The sequence below is a fragment of the Amblyomma americanum genome, chromosome 10 (assembly GCF_052857255.1).
Source record: "Amblyomma americanum isolate KBUSLIRL-KWMA chromosome 10, ASM5285725v1, whole genome shotgun sequence".
NCBI classification, from domain to species: domain Eukaryota; kingdom Metazoa; phylum Arthropoda; class Arachnida; order Ixodida; family Ixodidae; genus Amblyomma; species Amblyomma americanum.
In genome coordinates, this window is record NC_135506.1 from 131,526,328 (window position 1) to 131,550,147 (window position 23,820).

General features: G+C 46.9%; 1 protein-coding gene across 2 annotated transcripts in view; it reads left to right on the plus strand.

Moving 5' to 3' along the window:
* The window catches only part of LOC144106728 (uncharacterized), a 467,224-nt gene that overhangs the window by 416,487 nt on the left and 26,917 nt on the right, over positions 1-23,820 (plus strand). The gene's annotated exons all lie outside the window — the stretch shown is intronic.

The following is a 23,820-nucleotide window of genomic DNA, read 5'->3' on the forward strand; positions in this document are numbered from 1 at the left end:
CCGTTCACAATTCCTCTTTTGACAACACCTGGCACCGAAACGAGCATAAGGAAACAGGCAGACATTTTGGGTGAACACTTTGGTGCAGTATCCAGTCCATCGCAATATACGCAGTCATTTAAAACACACAAAAATATAGACGAAAAACAAAGACGTCCAATAAGTGGCGGTAGAAAAGAACAATACAAAATTTTAATTACTCTCCAAGAAATAAACAGAGTACTGTCTGCCGGAAAAAAAAAACTGCTCCTGGACCCGACCATATACACTATGATATGCTTGCCCATCTTTCTGAGCCTGCCGTAGAAGCACATTTAAGATTATTTAACACAGTTTGGATATCGTGGAAAATACCTGAATCCTGGAAAAAAAGATTTATTGTACCGTTTCTTAAATCTATTGAACCCCCAACCTCTCCTAGCAGTTATAGACCCTTAGCCCTTACCAGTTGCCTCGCCAAGTCCTTCGAAAGTGTCCTGAATATAAGATTAACTTTTGCCCTTCATTCCTGCGAACTTCTAGATATGGATGAATGCAGTTTTAAAAAGGGATGATCCACAACAAATCACCTAGTCCGTCTCGAAAATACTGTCAGAGAAGCTTTTATCTACAAACAACACCGTCTTGCAGTCTTTATCGATTGAGAAAAACCATATGATGCAACCTGGAGGTCCGGGATTATTCACGACTTAGCTGAGCTCGGCATCCGTGGCAGAATGCTGAACAGCCTTAAAGACTTTTTGTCTAACCATTCATTTAATGTCCGTTTGGGCTCAACGCTTTTGAGAAATTTTATTCAAGAAAATGGAGTACCTCAAGGCTGTATTTAAGTACTACTCTCTTTGTTGTAAAAATGAACCCTGTTAATAAAATAACCCCAAGGTCCGTTATGTACTCAGTCTATGTAGAAGACCTTCAAATAGCTTGCACATCCTCCAATGTATCGACATGTGGAAGACAAATACAAATAACAATAAATAAACTGGCAGCATGGGCGGATAAAAATGGTTTCCAGATTTCCCCACAGAAATCAGTGGCAATTCTGTTCTCATTAATACGAGTTATACATACAGATCCTACCCTTCACCTTAACGAAATAGAGGTACCCGTAAAAAATGAACATAAATTTCTAGGTACAACATTTGATAGAAAGCTTACTTTCCTGCCTCACATTAATGCGTTAAAAAAGAAAGCCTCTCAATCTCTGTGCATACTCAAAGTCCTTTCCCGAAAACACTGGGGCTCCTATAGGGCATTTCCTACAAATTTATCGCTCTGTAATTCGCTCCACCTTAGATTATGGAAGTATAGTTTATGGCTCAGCGAGACCATCGTATCTTAAACGGCTGGATTCGAACCATAATTTAGGCTTGCGTCTTTACACTGGTGCATACAGGACGTCGTCCATAAGCATTCAAAATGTAGAAACGAACAAACCATCGCTTACAGACAGAAGAACGATGCTCACGTGTTCCTACATCCTTAAAATCCGTGCACTGCCTAGACACATCTGTCACCAAATAGTCGCAAAGTGCCGATCCAGAATGTTGTTTAACAGCAACCCGCAAAGTACCAGGCCAATGCACTTGCGTTTTGAAGAGATGCGCCAAAATATCGGCGTACTAGACAAATTGCTTGGCATTGCTGGAAGACGAAATCCCCTGCTGGCATGGTACAATCTCCCGGAAATCCGTGATCTCACTCTTACACATTTCAACAAAAAACGAACTCCACAACAGCATATATTACAAGAATTGTTTGCACTCGAGGAAAAATTCAGTACTTGCACAGCTTTTTATACAGATGGCTCAAAAACAGATGTTTACGTTGGAATTGCAGTGGTACAAGGGAACTGCAGTCAAAGTGTAAGGCTTCCACCGTGTGCATCAATCTTCCCTGCCGAATGTTACGCCGTATATGTAGTCACTGAACAAACAGTAAAGGGGAACCTCAAAAACAGTATTATTTACACCGACTCGCTAGGTGTACTTACAGCCCTCCACTCTATAAATGCAGTCACTCCTATACTTGGTGATATCATACACAACATAGTAATAGCCGCAGCTAAAGGACAAAGCCTAAAACTCAGCTGGGTACCAAGCCATATCGGAATTAAAGGCAACGAGAGAGCAGACTTATGCGCTGCTCAAGCACCTGACAAGCAAATAAAGAAAGTAAATATTCCGTCCAAAGACAGCATTAACTTATACATTGTAACATAAGACAGAAATGGCAGTCCGCGTGGAACAACGAAGTAAAAAACAAACTACACAATGTGAAACCAGTTATAAGTGAATGGAAGTCCTGCACCTATTAGGAACGTTTTAAGGAAGTGATAATCTGCCGTCTTCATATAGAACACATGCACCTCACGCATAATTTCTTACTGACAAAACAAGATCAACCTGTTTGCGAAGAATGCGGAGACGAAGTTACGATTAGCCACATTTTATTTTCTGGTACAAAACTAGAAAAACTAAGGAAAAACTATTTTACTCAATTTTATACCGAATGGATTCGTTTTCATTCTGCACTGCTTTTAGGAGACGATGCAATTATGGATATATAATGTGTTTTTAGCTTTCTCAAAGAAACCGGATTTCTCAAGAGACTAAAATTTTTTACCCACTGGTTTGTTTGTATATTTAGTACACCTAAACCATTTTCTCATTCCGGAGAAAAGGGCTGAGGTTGTTCTATTTTTTGGCTAGGGGCCTCCAGTCCTTTCCCAGCCAAGGACGGGTGATGAAGTTACCCGTCCTCCTTTACAACTTTTAATGTTAGCCATTTACAAATCTTGTTTTTGCTCTGAATACTGGGTAGAAGGAAATCACTTATCAAGCTTTCTACACCACCATAATTTATCTGTAAAAATCTGCAGAAAACAATTCCTGATACCTTGAGCTTGTCGCATGATAGCCGTAGTTGCTTATGCGCCAATAAGCCAAACACAACACCAAGCGCAAACTTTTCGAATGCGGTGCAATGGGGTGGTGCATCAAACCGGTTTCAGCGCCTGCAGCACCACACCTGTTTCAGCGTCGCCGAGTTTCGCCCCGAGTTTGGCCCCGGCAGGCAATCCATCTCCCTGGGAAAGGCAGCAAAAGCTGCCCTGCCAACCCTAACGGAATGCCTGTCGACCTCTGAGTCGCAGAAGAACTTGCTTTGGGGCTAGTTGGTTCATGATTGAATTTCTGAAAGGCGCAAAAGACACACACCCAGGAAAAAAGGAGAATGACACAAAGAGCGCCTCTTAAGGCGCTCTTTGTGTCATTCCCCTTTTTTCCTGTGTGTGTGTCTTTTGCACCTTTCAGAACTTCAACCTCTGAGTCGGAAGCCCACAAGGCCTCTTCCAACCGGGAGTGGCCTGCCACTCGTACGCCCGTGGCTTCACGGGATTCCAGCGCCTCCAGGAAGGCAATGGATACCACCCCGAAAACGCCTGTGTTGGAAGGGCGGCGTAACTCTCAACAAAAAAGGAAAGCCAAGAGTAATGCTTCCTCGAAACTAAACTTGCCTAACGCCCGACGCACTAAACATTTTTTATTCAACAGAACTGTAGAGGAATGATGAGAAACTGCAAGCTACATAGACTTTACAGACATACCTAAATCAACGTCGACTATAGCTTTTTGTATTGAGGAGACAAATCTATGGTGAAACTCTAAATTATCTTGAAAATTCCACTTTTTCCGACGATATAGAGAACAGGCAAACAGGCCCTCAGGTTGCGTTGCAATCATAACGCAAAGCGGAGGCCCTGCACGAAAAGTACCTTTCAAAAAACAATGTTTGAGGCTGTAGCTGTCACTGTAGGTACACAAAAACGATAACAATATGCTCTGTATGCATCAGTAGAGTTAGTTCTTGGGCTAGTTGTTATTCTTAATTTAAGCTCATAGTTTTTCAGCGCAACGGCACACGGCCAAAGAAAAGAAGGGAGAGAAGGACGAACACAGCACTGACTGTCAACTGGTTATTTAGGGACGCACACATAGCCTAAATACACTCAAACCAGCGCAGGCGCACACCATGCAAGGAAAAAAGAAAACAAAAAGAAACGCATCATACCTTTATCACAAAACCTTTGAAAGGAGCGTCTTTTCTGCGTTTACAAAAGAACTGAAGTATCGCTAACACATTTTGACCCAGCTCTCTGAATATAATATGCTTCTATTGTTCAGAAGACTGGCGGCTCGGGCCAGTTGGTGCACATTTGACATTTTTCGAAAGCGCTAAAACAACACGGACAAAGAGGGAACACACATGGACGAGCGCTCGTACCTGTCCCTTCTTTGTCCGTGTCGTTTTAGCACTTTTTGAAAAAAAATCTCTTTTTCACGGGTTGTTTTTAATTTGCTTCTGCTGAGAATCCCCACTCCTGAAAACATCGGTGTACAATCCTTAGGTCGCTAGCGTACTCCTTGAGCCTCTATTTGTATACATAACACCATACCTCACAGTTACTATTCACGATTTGAAAAGCCTTTTCAACAGCTGCTTGAACCATCTGTGCTAGCTGGAGATTCTAATGCGCACTCCCCCTTTTGGGGCAGTGAGACAGAGACACCAGAGGGAAAATAGTTGAAGGTCTTATACTTACAAAAGTGAACAAGAAGGGCATTAGCCTAGCCGCACTGCCATCGCACAGACCGAGAGCCTGCTGACCTGGACAGACCAGAAACTGTTTCGCCGCCGCCTGAGGCCTGACCTAAGCCCCCGTTACATTTGGTGGAGGTTCGGTTTCCCATCCTCGTACCGCCCTGGACCTCCGCAGCCGCACGCTACCGACCCCCGCTATGCCCGAAGACATCCACCACCAAGCCGTACAGATGGGCTCCTCAGTCCTGTGTTCCGGCTCCCTTTGGCAGCGGAACCCTGCCCATCTTCAGCGGAACTGACGATCTTGACGCTGAAGACTTTCTCAGATCATACGAGCGGGTGACCACATATAACAAGTGGGGCGATACCACTAAGTTGATCAACGCCATCATTTATTTGACTGGCGTTGCCAACCTGTTGCTTCGCAACAGGGCGCAACCACGAAGCAAAGTTATCCATGTGGGCTGCTTTCAAGGCGAACCTCACCGAAGTGTTCAGATGTCCTGCTGTGCGCAAGCTACCTGCCGAACACCGCTTGTGCGAGCGCTCTCAGCAGTCGGGTGAAACGTTCACAAGCTGCACTGTAAATCTGGTAAACCTGTGCTCGCGCGTCAACGCCCAGGAGTCCGAGGCTGACAAGATCAAAAACATTCTGAAAGGAATTCGAGGGTGACACCTTTCAGATGCTGCTGTTGCGAGATCTCCGCACCTTTGCCGAAGTCGTCAGTCTCTGCCAGAGCTACGACGACCTCCGCAAGCAGAAGCTACTCACTAGCCAGCACGCAGCGTGCGTCCAGTCGCTCGCCGGCCTGTCGACTGCACCCGACCACTCGCAACTATTGGCACACATCAAAGATTTCGTGCTTGAGGAGGTTCCGCGTCAACTCTCTTTTGTGCCATCCGCCTTGCCATCCCACTCCGTGCAGTTTTCATACCTGGTGCCCGACCTTCGCAATGTCATCAGCGAACAAGTGGCTGAGGCCTTTCCACCGGTCCCTCCACCCGCACCAGCACAGCCGCCCGCACATCTCTATGTACCCCTGACCTAGGCTATCGCCGTTGCACGACCGCGACCGCCTGACGACCGCCCAACCTACGCTCCACCTCAGGCGTCTGTGCCTCAAGTCCCTCACGCTCAGAAGCCTTTTTTCCGACTACTTTGGCAATCGTCCTATTTGTTACTCTTCGTATTGCCTGGTCACGTGGCCCGGCTTTTCCGTTGCCGTGTGCCAATCTCCCAAGCAGCCGGTTACCGGCCTCCTCCAAGTGAATACTCAGCGCCAGCCGCGCCGCACAGAGCCGCCCTCTTTCACCCGGCGCTACCCACCTCCTCGTCGCCACTCCCTTTCCCTCATGCGCAGGCACCCGGACCTTATGCAACAGGAAAACTAGATGCTGCAGTTCCTGAGGCGAGAACTGTGCCACAAGCGAAATGTCCTAGGCCTCGTTTATCTCCACCAAATCTGATCGCCGTTACCGCAAATGGTGCTTCTGTTCTGGCGCTTGTTGACACCGGTGCTGCTGTTTCTGCCATGGCCGCCACATTTTGCCGCTCCTTGCGAAAAGTGACGAGCCCACTTTCTGGATTCTCGCTAGGCACCGCAAGCGCGCAGGCTATTCGCCGTTAGCGACGTGAACGGCTCGCGTCGCCATTGAGTAGATCCTCTAGGCATTTCAATTCCTCATTTTGCCAACCTGTTCTCATGAAATCATCTTGGGTAGCGTTGCGACTTAGAGGTGGTCTCGTTGCGCTCGCCACCTGTTTTGTGACAGAGCACTGCCAGCTTTCTTGGCGGTAGCGAAGACTCCGAGTCAGGCGTCGGTGAGAATAGCAAAAGGGATTTTATACGCAATGTACAGGGCATTATACAGGACAAGACCTGGACGGGGGCCGAGAGCTAACAGCAAACGCAACTGTTCTCGCACAGCGACGTCCGGCGAGACTCCAACGCGTCACACATTTCACTCCACTCGTGAGTGGCACTCGACTCACGGTGGGTCGGTCTCTGATGATCGGTCTCTCCCCGGAGCGGCAGCGTTGAGGCTTAGAAAGCCCGAGAAACGGTTGTCACTCAAACGGCCCAATACAAAGCCAGCACTTGACGGCCGTCCGAGAGGTCCAACCAGCGACCGCGCTGGCCACCCGCTTCAAGTTTGCCGCGCGCGGTGACTTCCAGGGGGAAAGAAAAATCGGCTCCTCGCTGTCTAACAGCTTGCTGCACGTTTGGGCACGTCGCTCGCCGATGCTTCTTTATAGGGCGCCGCTGCATTGCGGCACAGCATCTTGGCTTGTCAAGAGAGCATTAGGGCGGTTGCCTTGCGGCGCAGTACCGGGCTTGTCAAAAGGGACGTTCGCAAGGAAAATTTTGCGTCCTGCAGAATTGGAATCCGGGCGGGTTGTCTGGGCATAACAGCATCCCCGCCATCAAATAAGGCGCCAGGGGGACGAGCTGCTTCCACGTGGCTCGGATGCCAGGCGCGCACCTTCGTCAGGCTATTTCAAGTTCGCGCCCAGTGTCCGGACGCCAGGTAACTTCACGTGGCCAGTCCCCCCTCGCCGGGCCAGGTCCACTGCTCACAGCGTTGTAGCCAAGGCACCTCGACCAGCTTTGCTCGGGTCGTTCCGATGCCCTTGCTTCTCGCCAGTGTTCATGGTTGCTCGTTCTGCAGCTTTCAAAACCGGCAAAAGGCAACATCCAACACGAGCAAGTGCCCTCTGTCCCCCATAAAACACCAGACAAAGCCATAATCCAAATCAACATGACCAAATTGCTGTTCCGTTTTTCTCCCGCAGCACCAAAAGAGGCAGGTGTGCGATCTGGTACCCAATGTTCAAACAACAATTTGTTTCAAATTAACAACACACCAGGATAGTAGGAACCATTATAATCAGCAATAATAATGAAAATAGATGCCTGAATGGCAGATGCCTGAATGATAGGCTTCGAGAGCATGGGCGTGACGTAGATGATATGCGTGGAAAAGGGTTGTCAGTCCACTGCCGGTCATGTCACTGCATACCGCTTCTTGAACAATGCATGGTTTTAAAAGTGCACAATAACCGGTTGACACGAGAAATCATAGAAGCGGAATGGATATCACTTTTGAAAGATGATTGTGTGAGTACCCCCTCTGTATCATTGATGGCGAAAGAGCTCGCATATCTGGCTGATACGCTTTGCTAGCACATGGTTTGTCAGCGTGTTGGTCGTGATTTCGTTATAAAACCACTTTTTCTTTCTGAAATAAACCATTGTTGGAAGTAAGCGCCGTGTGTTGTCCGTCTTTCTGTGTCCTCGTTTCTTTGCGCTACGTTTTTCACCTTGATGACAATTTTAGGCCACGTTGTTTCAAAGGAGAACACACGTCCCGACACCGCCGAACTTCGTGCTTTGACTGCGTTTCCAAAACGTACTTCCGTTCAGGAACCGCGCAGCTTCTTTGGCCTTAGTTCCTATTTTAGACGTATTATTCGCAACTTTGCCACCATTGTTGCCCCTTTAATTCAGCTTCTGGGCAGCAACTTGAATTCCTCGTGTTGGTCACGTTCCTGCGACGACGCGTACAACACGTTGCGCAGTCTCCTCACGACACCACCCATCTTGCGCCACTTCGACCCGCTAGCCGCAAACGAAGTTCACGCAGAGGCCAGTGGCTTTGGCCTGGGGGCTGTGCTCACCTAACGCAAGTCGAGGCTCGACGAATATGTTGTTGCTTACGCCAGCCGCGCCCTCACAAAAGCCGAATGCAACTACTCCGTGACATTTGTTAGGTTCGGGCAACCTAAAAAGAACAAAAAATAAGAAGCCCTTGCCTGCACCAGTGACCTACAACAGGCTTACTCCAATCTGAAATAAACGAAAAGGCCCGAAGTTCATGGTATACTTTTGGCACCCGTAGGTGGGGAAAATGTGAAAAAAATGAGGGGGCTAAAAAGCTACATAGCGACCCACAGCCGGGGAAGCGGGCCTGGGGAGACTTCCCTGATCTCCCCTGGGATGTAGCAGAAGGGGTTGGATGAACAGGTAATGGGAATTGGGATGTGAATGGGGACAGCGAAATGTCGCTCATGTCCTTCATTTGTCTCGACTCCATTACTGATCTGCCTGGCCAGGACAGGGAGGGCGTCAAGCTTGCCCAATGGTGCGGCCTCACTCAAAGTATGCCCGACCACCCACAATCGCAACGGGCTCCAACCGCCGGAGACAGGAAAACCTGACCCCGGGTCAGCTACCTCGTGGCATAAAAGAGACTCCGTGACAGAAAAAGAGTGCTTGGCTATTGTCTGGGCCCTTAGAAAGTTTAGACCTTATCTCTATGGCCGACGTTTTGACGTGGTCACCGACCACCATGCCCTATGTTGGCTTCTTTCCTAAAATATACCTCCGGTCGCCTGGCTCGATGGGCTGTCTGTCTACAATATAAAATGCGTGTCATCAGTCGGTCGGGCTGCAAGCATTAGTAAGTTAATGCCCTGTCCGGCTCCCCGCTACAAGCCGAGATTGCCAACCTCTCCACCCTTGAATCCGCTACGCCTTCACTCACCACCTGCGGCATGCATTCTGAACAGCGTAAAGATCAACGGATTGTCTCACTTCTTGACTTTCTCTCGGGCCCATCGACGGATCCAGCGTCGCGCGCCCTTCGTCGGCAAGCTTCACATTTTGCAATTTGTGATAACCTGCTTTATCGGCGCAGCTATAACTGCGATGGTCGAAAATGAATTCTTTTCATTCCCCGACATTTCCGGTCCCAAATCTGCACCTGTTCCCACGCTGACCCCCAATGCGCCCACATTGGAGTATAAAAAACGTGCACTCGCGTCCTTCTGTGATACCACCGGCATGGCATGTATAACTTCGTCCTCAAGTACGTCCGCACGTGCCCGTCCTGCCAACTCCGTAAGCAATTGCCTCATCACGCTGCTGGAGAGTTGCAGCGACTACATTGTCCGCCTCGCCCCATCGAACGTGTTGGCATAGGTTTATACGACCCTCTGCCGCACTTCGCCACGGCGCTCCTCATTAACGCCTTAGTGACTGAGTACGCGTCTTCTTGTCTGACGTCGTTAAAGCTCTACTCGCCGAGTGCAGTATAAATCATCGGACTTGCACAGCCTACCATCGGCAAACCATTGGTATAACCCAATGATTTTAAACGCACCCTGGGCGAGATGCTGGCTATGTACGTTGCTGCCCACCACACGAACTGGGACCTCTTTTCACCCTATTTTACGCACGCCTACAACACTGCTACACAGTGCACGATCGGTTTCTTCCTATTTTTCTTCTCTACGCCCGGCATACATCCGCTCCCATCGACACAGTTCTCCCGTACAGCCCTGCCTCATCTGAGTGTACAACTGTTTTTGAAGCTGCCCAGCACGCAGTAAAGGGCCGCCAGATTGCGCGGTCGCTCACGACAGACACTCAGGGGCGCCAAAAACACCGCAATGACGAAGGTCAGCTTGATCCGGCTTTCCCACCCGGTTGACTCATCTGGTTGTGCATCTCTCTCACTGCTCCCGGCCTCTCAAAGAACTTCTTTCGAAATACCATGACCCCTACCGCGTTCTAAAGCGAACATACTCAGTCAACTACAATACCGAGCCCCTCACATCATCTTTCGATCTCCGCCGACGTGACCGCGAGACTGCGCATGTCCAGCGAATCTAGCCGTACTAAGAATCACCTTTGCTTTCGGCACCATGAGACGATAGGATGGCTCCTTTCTCCCCGGGGTCATTGCGACGAAGGGCATTAGCCTAGCCGCACAGCCATCGCTCAGAGCGAAAGCCTGATGACCTGGACAGACCAGAGACGGTTTCTCTGTCATGGTTTCGCCGCCGCCTGAGCGCGGACCTAAGCCCTGTTACACAAATAACATAGGCGTAATTAATACAGGAAAAACCACATATTGCTGTCCCAGCTCAAAAAAAAATGAGCTGTCTTGATTTCATCTTCGTATCACCGTCAGTTTTAATGATTTTGCATAGGATCCTCGAGGAAGTGACCACTTACCCCTAGTTTTAAAATTATCATCCTCAATCCAAATCATTCCAACACGACCTCAGCGCTCAAAACCCCAACTATTTGACTAGTCATTGTTTACCATAAGTGCCACATTATAAAAAGGATTCAATGACAGGCTGAGCAAAGAGGAAATAAATGAAAATTTACCACCTGCATAATTGTTTTCGCAAAGATAGGGGTTCCGCAAACACCAGGACAAATAATAAAAAATCAAAGTTTAGAGGACACAGGAGTGCAGACTAGCAAAAAAAGCTCAAAACAAAGCATGAGGAATATATCGAAGGTACCCGAAAGTGGAGAACCTGTTACTATTTAAAAGGGTAAGGTCCAAATCGCGACGTATTTGCATTAATGAAGCAAAAAATGCCTTAGAAGAAATATGTCGCTACAGTAAGCAGTTACCTACCATCCAAGAAATTAAGGTCGGAAATTCAGTGGCAACTATTCCCCTTACACTTTTTTTCTTCTGTCTGCTCCTGGCGCACAAACATCATTAGACGAACAGGCAAATATATTAGGTGACCACTTCACTGCTGTTTCCAGTTCTTCCAACTACACAGAGATATTTCAAAAATACATAACTATAGCAGAAAAACAAGAACTGCCCACAGGAGCAGGCATGAATGAAGATTAAACCGGCACATTACAATAAGGAAATTATAGATTACTAACTGCAGGCAAACAGACTGTAGCAGGCCCAGATAATATGCACAACGCTACGCTTGCACATCTCTCCGAGGCCACCGTTGAGTCATTCCTAAAATAAAATCTGGCTTTCAAGGAAGATACCTGAAGTATGGAATAAAGCCATCATGGCACCTTTCTTGAAGACTGAAAGACCATCTTCAAGCCCTGGTAGTTATAAGCCAATTACACTTACCAGCTGCCTATAAAATTCTTTTGAAATTGTGGTGAACATCCGACTGGGGACCTTTGTTCTTGAATCTTGTCAGCTGCTCGACATAGCATAAGTGTGGTTAAAAAAAAAACATGCTCCACCGTAAATTGTGTTGTTCGGCTGAAAAGCACAGTGCGGGAAGCGTTCATAAACAAGCAGCATTGTCTTGCTGTCTTCTTTTACATAGAAAAGCGTATGGCACCACTTGTACGTTCGGCACACTCCGCTACCTAGCAGACCTAGGCATCCGAGGCAGGATGCTGAACTCTTTGAGCAACTTTCTAGCAGTCCATACATTCCAAATACGTCTAGGTGCAACCCTATCAATGATTTACACTCAGGAGAATGGAGTACCTTAGAGGTGCATTCTGAGTACTACACTTTTCATACTAAAAATGACCTCCGTTGCAAAAATAATCCCCAAGACGATTATGTATTCATTGTATGTGGATGACTTCCAAATTGCATTTAGGTCCTTCATCGTATGACCATGTGAGAGACAGATATAGATGACAAAATAAATTGGCTAATTGGGCAGATAGAAATAGATTCAAATTTTCTACGCAAAAATGAGTGACTGTGCTGTTGCCGCTCCAACGAATCTTACAGAGCGACCTCACTCTATACCTGAATGAAGCTGTGCTACCACTAAAAGAGCAAAAAAAGTTCTTGAGCATAGCATTTGACAAAAAACTCACATTCATACCTCACTTAAACAACCTAAAGAAGAAAGCATCTTGAACGCTCAATATAGCCAAGGTACTTTAACAAAAACGCAGGGGCTCCGATAGAACTTGGCTTTTGCAGATTTGCCGCTCTCTAGTGCGCTCCTGTTTAGATTATGGATCCGTGGTTTAAGGTTCAGCCAGGCCGTTATACTTGGAACGACTGGACCCAGCTCACAACTTAGGTCTTCGTCTTTCAACCGGAGCATACAGAACATCTCCCATAAATAGCATTTATGTAGAAACAAATGAGCCACCCCTAGCAGAGATAAGAAAAATGCTCACAAGCCCATATGTACTGAAAATAGCCGAAACATATTTGTTATCAAGTTGTTACAAAGTGCACCTCCAGAACACTGTTCAACAATAAACCGCAATCAATCATACCTCTGCTTCTCCGTTTCGAGGATAGTTGCCAAAACATTGGAAATACTGAAAAGCCTTCCTGATGTCGCCTCAAAATACGACCCACTGCTTCCATGGTACATACAGCCTTCCCACTGTGTGTGAGTTCACATTAAGACACTTCTGAAAAAACAAACACCACACGATAACATAATGCAAGAATACCGGGCACTACAAGAAAAATGTGCGAGCTACACAGAATTTTACACTGATGACTCAAAAACAGCAAAATTGTCGGAAGCGCGGTTGTGCAAGGCAACTGGGAAAAATAATAAGGCTTCCTAACTGTGCATCCATCTTTACTGCCGAGTGTTAGGCAGTCTCTGTAGCTGTGGGCAGAATAACAAATAGCATTCAAAACAGCATAATCTACACGAATTCCCATAGCGTGCCCACGACATTACACTGCACGAATGCAGTCGAACCCTTGGTAGAAAACATATTAAACAATATAGAAAAGGTCTGAACACAGAGACATGTAATAAAATTCTGCTCGGTGCCAAGCCATGCTGGATTATTTGGTAACGAAAGAGCCGACAAATGTGCTGCACAAGCTTGCAGTCATGAAATCAAGAGGCAACATGCCCCATAGAGACTGCATGAAATTAATACACAGCAATCGCAACGCTAAATGGCAAGAAACCTGGGACAATGAAGTGAATAACAAAAAACATTTGGTAAAGCCCGCACTAGGTCAATTTAAAACCTTTAGTCACCACATTTGGTAAAGCCAGTACGGGGTGAATTGAAAACCAATACTCACCAGGAACGTTTTATAGATGTAATTGTATGCCGTCTTCGTATTGGACATACACACCTTACCCACAACTTCCTACTAACAAAAGAAGGCAGATCCATTTGTGAAAAATGCGGAGATGAAATTACAATCTTACTAACAGAACTAAAATCACCGAGGAAAAAGTTTTTTACTTCATGCTACAAAGAACACATTCCTCTTCACCCAGCCTTCATTTTAGGTCAGTATACACTTATTGATATCCCACGTGTTTCTGAGCTTTTTAAGGGAAGCATGTCTCCTTGAAAGACTCTGAATTCCGACCCTGTGCCTTGCTACATATCGTGATACACCTCTACCACCTTCTCGTCCTGAGAAAAAGGCTGATGTCTTTTTATTTGATGGCTTCGGAGCATCGAAATCCTTGCCCAGGCAAGGATGGTCGCTAAGGTTACCTGACCCTCTTTAAAGCATTGACTAATACCCATTTTTAAAGTTCGTATTTTTTCTCATTACTAACAAGCAAGAACTAGTGTTTTAGACCCTCTACGCAACTAACGGTTTTTCACAGTTTGTAAAATTCAGCAGAAAACAATGTGTCCTACACCTTAACATTGGCGAATGATGGCCTTACATGCTTATGTCCCATTAAACTCAACACAACACACACAGCAATCCAGAAAAGTGAAGAGCAGAAGTCAACTCTCTTCCAGCATTGGCCGCAGATCCTTAGACAGCGATGTGAAGTCGCTGTATTAGTAGGATCGGAGTGTCTTCCAAAGATGGATGTCAAGCTGGTGTATTTTTAGGGCCCATGAGTCGTATCTTCTGCTGTTGGCGGCGCTCTCTCTGGAAACAAAGAACGTTGATCACCTCTCAAACAAACATACTGGGGATGCCAGATGGGTTGGCGACCGTGTGGAACTTCCTGAGGCGCGCAGCCGCCCGACCCTTGATCGGCGCAAGGCGAACACATCTATCTAGAAAACGGAAGAGCAGAGTTGAGTACCTGCCACAAGTGGGGACAAATCTCAAGACGGAGATGTCATAATAAAAGTATTCTAGTACCGAGACGTACAACTCGCAAGAAATATGACAGAAGACAACGTGGGCTGTTTTCTTGTGTTTACGTCTCGCCGTTAGAATTCTTTTATTATGTCAGACAACCAGCTAGCCCAGCAGCTAATTATTCCAAACGTGATGTTAAGTGGGTTGTTTCTAGTGTCGAAGCATCGTATATTGTGATGTCAGCACTCCCTCTGGCAACGCAGAACATTCAATCACAGCCAAGACGGTGAATCTTGTGATGCGAGATTGGATGGCGACCGCGATGAACTTCCGGGGGCGAGCAGCAGCCAGACGCTTCATCGTGACGAGGCGAGCCACATCAATCTTGGTATGTGAAGAGGAGAAGTTCATTACATGCCACTAATGGCCGCAGATCCCAAGACGACGATCCGGATGCGTTATCTTTTGCTGTTTGCTGCGCTCTCTCTGGCAACGCAGAACGATGACCCACCGCCCATACGATCACGCTTGTGATGCGAGATATGATCGCCACCGTGCGTAGCTGCTCGCCGGACACTTGATCGGCACGAGGGGAGCCGCCACACCAATGTACAAAAGCAAAGAAGGAAGGAAAAGAACGTTAATGGAATAGGAGATGTCTGCCTGGTTGTCGGCCTGGCATGCTACTCCAGATGAAGGTGAAAGAAGAGAAGGGTAGAGAAGAGGATGATGAAAAGAAAAGGAAAAGAGAAAAAGAAAGGGTGAATGGTGAAATCAAACACACTCGCGCAATCACAAACACACACGCACACACAAAATTGTCAAAGAATGTCCACCAAACTCGTGTCCCTTAAAAACACTAAAAACGATTTTGTCCCGCGCACACTCGAAGCCGCGTTCCTCTAGGGTCCAAGGACATGCTCGATGAGCACGGGGCCGTCCTGTAGGAGTCCTAAAGCACTTAAAAGTGTCTTGCGATGATTATTGAAGCGTTTGCAGCGGGAGATCACATGTGACAGATCCTCAGGCACACCACATGTGGGACACAGAGGGCTACTTATTGCACCAATTTTATGTAAATAGAATTTAGTGAAGGCAACGTCCAGGCGAATTCGGTGGAGGCAATTTCGATCACGTCTAGTTATATTGCGTGGCATGCGGAAGTCACAAGTGGGGTCAATACGAAGAAGGGGTTTGTATTGATGTTCCGGATCGCACCACAAAGAGCGTTGCGTGTGCCAGGATTTTGTAGATAGAAGTCTCGCGCCATCATTGCGAGAAAACGGTATAGGTAGGAGCAAGGTGGTGTCGCCATGCGCCGACCTCGCTGCACCGTCAGCGTGATCGTTGCCTGCAAGTCCACAGTGAGCGGGTAACCACTGCAACACAACACGATGTCCAAGCTCACAGGCCTCGGAGTGGAATCTGTTTAAGTCATCGATGATCAGCTCTTGAAGGCTTCCTGATGACTTTATGGATTGTAAAGCAGCGCGAGAGTCACTGAAAATAACCCACGCTGTTGGGGGTTGTTGAAAAATTTAAGTGAATGCTGCTCGCAGAGCAGCCAGTTCGGTAGCAGTAGTCGAGGTGCGATGACTGAGTAACGCCGAACTTGTGGTGCGCGTTGACAGAACCCAGATGGCAATCGCTGATGAGATGGATGTGACAGAGCCATCAGTGTAGATGTGACGGTACGCACTGTAGCATTCATAAATGTGTTCAAGGGCAAAATATTTAAGGGCAAGACCTGGGGTGGTTGTTTTTCTTTTGATGCCAGGAACTGTTTTGATTTGCCATGCTGTGTACCTCCAAGGTGGAGAGGAGGTCGTGACAGGGCGCTGGTAGTGTAGTGGGAGAATGTCAGAAACTTCCTCTATGCAGTGCGCAGCGAGTGGATGGTGAGGCACACGAGCCACGAACCGCATCTGGGCAAGAAGCAACTCCTGGATTAGCAGTACTGATGCAGATAGATGTCTGCTCTCTGCTAGAGTACCCACTGTAGAGGTGGTCTTGGGAAGACCGAGGAAGATTCGCGAGGCCTTAGCTTGCATAGCTTCAAGGAGTTTGATATTTTTTTTGTGGGATACCTTGAAGAGCTGGGAGGCTGTAGCGTAGGAGGCCTTCACACAGGGCACCATACAGCAGTAGTAATGAAGGTGTAGAGCAGCCTTTTCTGGAGGTGGAGAGCATACGAAAGACACAGGCGTAAGAGCAGAGCTTCATTTTAAGCTGTTGTACATGTGGGGACCATGACAGTGACCTGTCAAATGTCACCCCTAAAAATTTATGGCTTGTAACGTATGGTATTGGGGTACCAGAATCTTTCAGCACGTAGGGTGAAAGATCGAGTCTCGAAAATGCAATTACTAAGCTTTTATTGGCGACATAACGAGACCGCGCTTACTTAAAAATGATTCTATGCAACCTATTGCCCTCTGTAATCGGGGATGGACAATGCGCCTGTTGCATCCGGAACACCATATACAGATGTCATCGGCGTAAAGGGAGATTTCAACTGTAGGAGGCAAGCATTTTTCCTAGCCAACAAGTGAGATATTGAAAAGGGTGGGACTTAAAATCCCCCCTGAGGGACTCCGCGAGATATTTGATGCAAAGCTGTGTCAACTTCACTTGTTGACACGAAAATCGATCTTTCGTGCAGATAATCGCACAGCCAGTTATACATCCATCCATTAATGCCAATTGACTGTAAGGCTGAAGTAATGGCTTCATGTGTGACGTTGTCAAATGCTGCCTTCACGTCAGGAAACACAGCAATCACCATAGACTGCTCTGTTTTGCTGCGTTTAACACAATTTGTGAGGGAAATAACGTTGTCAATGCTGCTGCGTCCTTTTTGGAAACCGGACATGGCCGAAGGGTAAATATCTCTGTTTGTCAGGCCCCAGCTAAGGCGGCAGTGTACCATTTTCTCCATCAGTTTTCCGACGCAGCTTAGAAGCGCAATGGGGCGGTAAGCGTTTAAGTCAATTGATGGTTTTCCAGTCTTGAGGATAGGTGTCACACGCGCACGCTTCCAACACGTTTCAAGGCGGTCGGTCTCCCAGGAGGTGTTATAAACTGCGAGAAGCTGAACCTTGGCCTTACTTCTCAGATGATAAAGGGCAGTGTAGCCTACACCGCCCGGTCAAGGTACGATTTTTTATTGGTAGCTGCCAAAGCCGCCAGAAGTTCTTCCATGTTGAACGGATCATCAAGGAGGGCAGTATTAGGTGAAGGGGTAAAGCTTTGGAGCGGCAATGGCACAGATATGGCCCTTAATCGAGCAGTGATCTTAGAACAGAAAGCCTCCGCTGCATCTAGACGAGAAATATTCGCATTTACAGCTACGCAGTCAAAAAGATTTAGTGGGGCGGGCTGACTACTGAGGCCGCGTACAATGCTCCATATCTTAGAAAGAGGCTTTCTGGGATCAAGCTTCGCACAAAATGATCACCATTCCCGTCTTGCCAGCTTGTCCAAATGACGTTGAACATGTTTCTGTGCGCGCCTAGCAACCCTGATATCTTCTCTATAATTCATTCTGCGTGCTCGTCTCTCTGCTGTGCGGCGAATTGCTCGAAGTCGCTCATATTCAGCATCAGCAGTTGAGTGCACTTTTGATAGTGTTGTAACCTTAGTGTTGGACGTTTTAGCACGTGCTACAGTATCGATGAATCTTTAATAATTGAGGTTTGAGAGGTCCACTTTTTCAACTGTGTCAGCGAAAAGTTGCTAATTCGTGTAGCGTCCTACACGCCGTTGTGAACTTTATGAAGCACCACCAACCTCTATATACGTAGGAAGATGATCGCTGCCATGAGATTCTATGTCAACACTCCAGGTTGTTGAAGACAACAGATGATTAGAAATCATCGAAATGTCAAGGGCACTGGATCTTGTACCTTGATAAAAGGTTGCCCGGCCGTTGTTGAGGAAAGTGTAATTGTTGCACTGTGCAAATTCAAATAACTGTCGTCCTCTGGCTGTTGATCTGATGCCTCCCCAAGCAGGGTGATGTGCGTTGAAATCACCCGTAATGATGTGCGGCGCAGGGGTACTGCGTACGGTAGCCTGAACGCGGTCGACGTCAAAGTTGACACGGGGGGGGGGGGGGGGTATGTACCCGACGATTACTGTGAAGGACAGGTTCATGATCTTGACGGTGGCCGCAACATATTCATTCCGTCCGTCGGCAGATATGGGTTGTGGAATGGAGGTGACGTCTTTCCGAACAGTTAAAAGAACTTTGCTGATGTCAGCACCTGTCATCGAGTTCGGAACGGTATATCCTGAAAGACGGATAGTAGTACGCAGACGGGATTCTGAGATGGCAATGATCGGAAAACGGTGCTTCGAAACAAATTGTCGGAAATCAGACAGTCGTGGACGAAGGCTGCAGGCATTCCATTGTAAGATGGTGGCCTTGTTACGGATGATTTGCACGCTAGGGAGAGTAGCTGGTCTATTGAGTGCTACCGCCATTGTGCAAGAAGAGGTGCAATGAATTCAAGGATTGTTAGGATGGCCTTCTCCACCGGCGAGGAGTGTGGTGTAAGGAAAGCGCGGACAGCCGCAACAAGCGAGCACAGTAGGGAACTGGTACTGTCGGAGTTTTGGCGAATAGATCCTTCACGTGGGTGGTTCCAGGTTAAATACTGCGGCTGCCGTGGGGTGTTCACTTTTGTACTCGCTACAGGAGGTGGATCAACATTTTGGCGCGGTGGAAGAGGAGGAAATTCAACGACGCCCTCAACGCTCAGGTGACTGGTTTTGTCTTTGTCCGGCGATTGAGGAGCTTTCTTCCCCGGCGATGAATTTTTCCTGCGGCGACTTCCCCGGATTTGGTTTTGCTCAAGTAGAGCAGTTCTTGCTGACTTATATTCTGTGTTATTTGAGTTCTTGTACCTGTAGATAATTTTCTCCTTTTAGTAGGCAGTGCAGCGGAAAAACGTCGCCTCATGCTGCTTACCGCAGTTAGGACAAAACGTTGGATGGCTGCCACCGCAATGAGAACAGCGCAAGGCAAGTCGGCAAGCGCTAGCCACATGGCCGAAGCGTTGACATCTGGTGCACTGCCGTGGTGTTTGTATGTACTCGTGCTAACGGTACCTTGTATATCCGAGAATCACGTATTGCGGAGCGGATTCTGTCGCAAATACGATGCGAATATTTTGTGAGTTTCCAAGTCGGCGGACGGATTTAATCGGAGCTCTCAGCAGCAGCGTTGAGTAGATGTCTGATTGAGCGAGATCCAGGAGGACACCCTTAATGACACCCACGCCGCAGTTACAGGGCCGAGGCTCGTAGGCTTGAACTGCAACTCCAGCTATGTTTGTTATTTGGAAGAGGCGTTCAGTTGCGTGCGCGGTACGGGCGTCAACTGCCTGAAGGTTTAGGCGCTCGTTGGGACGAACTTGAAGAACGCCGTCTGGAGCCACAGATTCTAAACCTTGTCTCAGTGATAGTGGATTAATGCAATTAATGCGGTACTCGGAATCTAGTGGCTTGATGACAACCGTAAGGTTGTGCTTAGGAGATTGAGGTACATGCGGAGTATCTGTACTCATAAGTGACCGCTTTGAACCGCGACGGCGCTTTGAAGGCACTTGAATAAATATCTCAGACCCTTCTCCGGACTTCGCAGTAGTGTCTATGTAGATGATAGTAGAAGAACCAGACGAATCAGAAAAATCGTCCTGACCTGAAGGTAGTGGGAGATCATGGCTTGAGTTGTAAGCGTCAGGAGTTCGTTGTCCATGAGGATCTGGAAATCCTAGTCCTAATGCAGCTGGAGCAGAAGAGTGGTTGCAAGACACCAGGCTTGAGGCAGCATGTAGGGCTTGCACAGCAGGTATGGCCCGCTGAGTTAGGCCTGACGGAATGCCAGGTGAACAAACAGGTGTGGAGCCAGGGTGCGGCACCGGCGGAGCCGCACCCACCGCAGGAATCATACCAGGATGTAGCAGTGCAGCTTATCTGAACCGAAATGTTCAGCACCAATGAGAAATCCTTCACAAAGAGTGGCAGAGACGAGCGGGCAAAGGCCGGCAGCTCTCTTCTTCGTCTTCTATCTCCAAAAGCAAAGAGTAGAAGTAAAGTATCTTCCACCATTGATCGCAAATCCCCGTCTCAACAGTTTTCCAATTTCATCAGCAGGTAACAAGGGGATAATCGTCACCATTTAAAAGAACTTCTATTTGGGCTAGATGGTTCTTTTCGGTCCCGAAAAGAAAACAGTAGCGCCGAAAAACACACAGACATAGTAGACGAACGACGTAGGACGAGCGCTCCTTTAGCGCTCGTCCTACGTCGTTCTTCTACTGTGTGTGCGTGTTTTTCGACGCTACTGTTTTCCTTTCTGGATCGTAACCACTGATTTTCTTACGCGCTATTGTGGAATAAAGGGGCTCTAGCGCGGCACATCAGCTGAGGCTGCGAAATTTATCGTGGAATGCGTCGCCCTGAAGCATAGCGCACTGGTATTAATCACGGACATAGGCACCCGATTCACTGAAAAACTGGAATCGCCCATGCGACTGATTGCCACTACTAACGAAAGAACAACCGCCTACCATCCCCAGACGAATGGTTTGACCAATGAGCCTAATAAAACTCTTGTCGACATGCAGTCTACGTTCGTTGACGTTGAGCATCGGTCTTAGGACGATATCCTGCGGTATATTACGCGTACAAGTAGCAACAAGAAACCACGCGGCTTCTGTCTGTCCTATGGCTTGTAATTGTCGATAGTGTGTGAGAACATGCCTCCGGCCATGGTTGTCACGAGTCCGACGCTGGCGCCGACGAGGAATTTACTCTCCATGCTCAAGAAGCTTGACAACTTGCAAGGCTGCGTATCCAGCGCAAACAGTGCCGTGACACCCAGCCACATCTACAGACCGGTTACCACATCGGACAACAAAGTGCGGCTATAGACACCTATTCGACACCGAAGTCTTTCAGAAAAACAACTAAAGCAGAACTTTGCTGCCTATAGTTCAACTAAGCGACGGCACTTATGAAGCTTTTCCGGGTGGATTTTTCAGTACAGGCGGTCAGCAGAGACCTGAGACTGTCCATGTTGCCCAGATGAAGTCTTACCTTTCGCGTGTCACTTATATCTATTATTTATGGTTTTTATTGTTGTTATGGTTTTTCTTTCTCGATGCTGTTTTTGAGAGGAAGGGTAATGCCGCGTCTGCAACATTTGCCACCCGGGGGCTGCTCGACACGGAATTCCTGCGACACACTGGTTGCTTTAGTGAAGAAACTGAAGTTCTCATCCGGCCAGCTCTCTGTCCTGTTGCTGCCGTCCAGGCCTCGAGTTCCCAGCGCAAGCTGCTACGTGATCACATGAATTGAGTTCCGCTACCGCTCGCTGATTCATCAACGAAATTCGCTAGTGTTGGCATTAAGCGTGTTTGCAAATTTCGTACCTTGCGCCAAATCTACAGAAGATGACGCATAGACAGATTTTTCGACATCATGAGTAAACCATGGGATAAAACCCGAAGGCAGAGAGGAAAGGCAGGGGGGGGGGGGGTGACACGGCCCATGTTCCCTCTAACTACAGGCTACTAAATTTGCACAGGTCTATTACCAAAACGATTTCGCGTCGCAACCAACGACACACTTTATAACGAAAACGCCATTAAGCATAGATCACAATTCAAATGAACAGAATAATGTGAAATAGGAAGACGAAACACATAACACAGTTGGCCGAAATTGACACAAAAGATTACTAGAGTACTGTGTAAACAGCGCTGAAGTTTTTCTATATAAATATATAAGTGCTGAGAACTAACAAGTCAGATTAACATCGTATAGTGAGTTCAGTAACGGCGGTAGTCTGTTGCTTAGTGGAAGGGCGCCATAGTTAAATCGCGTTTTCGGAAAATTCCATGTTCCATTATGCCTTGACTAGTAAACGTTAGTACTTCTTGTGCGTTCAGCTATATTGAATCAAATTATCGTGTCTTTTACTCCCTAGATATCGCTGAATAGTAAATCGTTGTGAATGTCTTTCGTGGGGATTATGTGAAGGCTGCTATATGTGAATCTGTGTTCGCAGCTGCCCAAAAGCTTTATTTTGCAATAGCAACAGCCTAGTGATCTTAGTGCTGATGGCAGTACCTCAAACACAAAACACGATGGAAATACTTAATATGCGATGCAAATAGAGAATTATACTTTAGCACCTTAATGGGTTATGGCAAGAAGAAGAAGCGTTATCCTGTTAGTATACCAACACCTCTAGCAACGTTTTCGTAAATGCATTCGACGTGATTATTCATTGCTGGATGTTGATCAAAAATTACTCCAAGTGTTTTTGAGCAGAGAACAAGTTCAATTCCCGAAGTGTCAGTGACGAGCTCACCAATAAGTTTCGCGTTCTTATTTTTGCTCGATATAACACGGCCTTTTTTAGTGCTATTAATGGTAAGTGCGTTGAATGTGCTCTTTTTATGTAATTTACTTAGGACCTGACTGCAGAATGGCACCAGGTCACTAGTACTGGAATGTGTAAAAAACAGGCTAGTATCCTCAGCATAAATAAAGGGCATAACATTATCGTCAATTCTGGCGATGTCATTAATATATAAAGATTAAAAACTAAGGACCGAAGCATACTTCCTTGTGGAATCCCAGAATTAACGTCCATGATATAGAAGCATGTGTGTTAATGGTAACCCTCTGGCGGCGATATTGCAGATACATTTTAAGTAAATATTTAAATATTCCCACAAAGCCATTGAGTTCAATTTTTTTATTAATGTTTCACAATTAATACTACTGAATGCTTTACAAAAGCCAACAAAAATATCTGCTGTAAAATATTGTTTTTGATAGCGTTCAAGGTTAGTTTTTTGGGAGGAGTTAAAATTGCCGACTCTGCTGAGCGACATTTACGAAATTCAAAGTGAGAATTCATCAGTATGTTTTTGTTTTTCGCAAAAAGTAGTCACCATGTCATTAAATAACTTTTCTATGTCTTTTTGAAATACTGGAACTATACATATTGGTCGATAGTTCGACAGGTCCTTGTGGTCGCCACTTAAAGGGGACATTCACTTTTGTTAGTGTACTGCGTTAGGAAATTTGCCTACCGCAAACCACGGTCAAGAAGAGCTGAGATATATACGACGTATTTAACGGGTTCATTCTGCATATTACCGGAACCTTGGTATCTGCTTTGTGCGTTTTTACCTCTCTTCTTTCAGTCTCTCTGTCGACCACAGCCTCCCTTTCTACTCCCACTCACCCTCCACCTTTACTCGTTATCTCATCTTTCACTCCTAGCCTCTTGAATCGATCACCTAGGACAGGGTTCATTCATGAAACAGCTCGGGGTGTGCTCCGTATCACGGCTCACTCTTTAAATTGATTTCACATTACCTTTGATGCAAA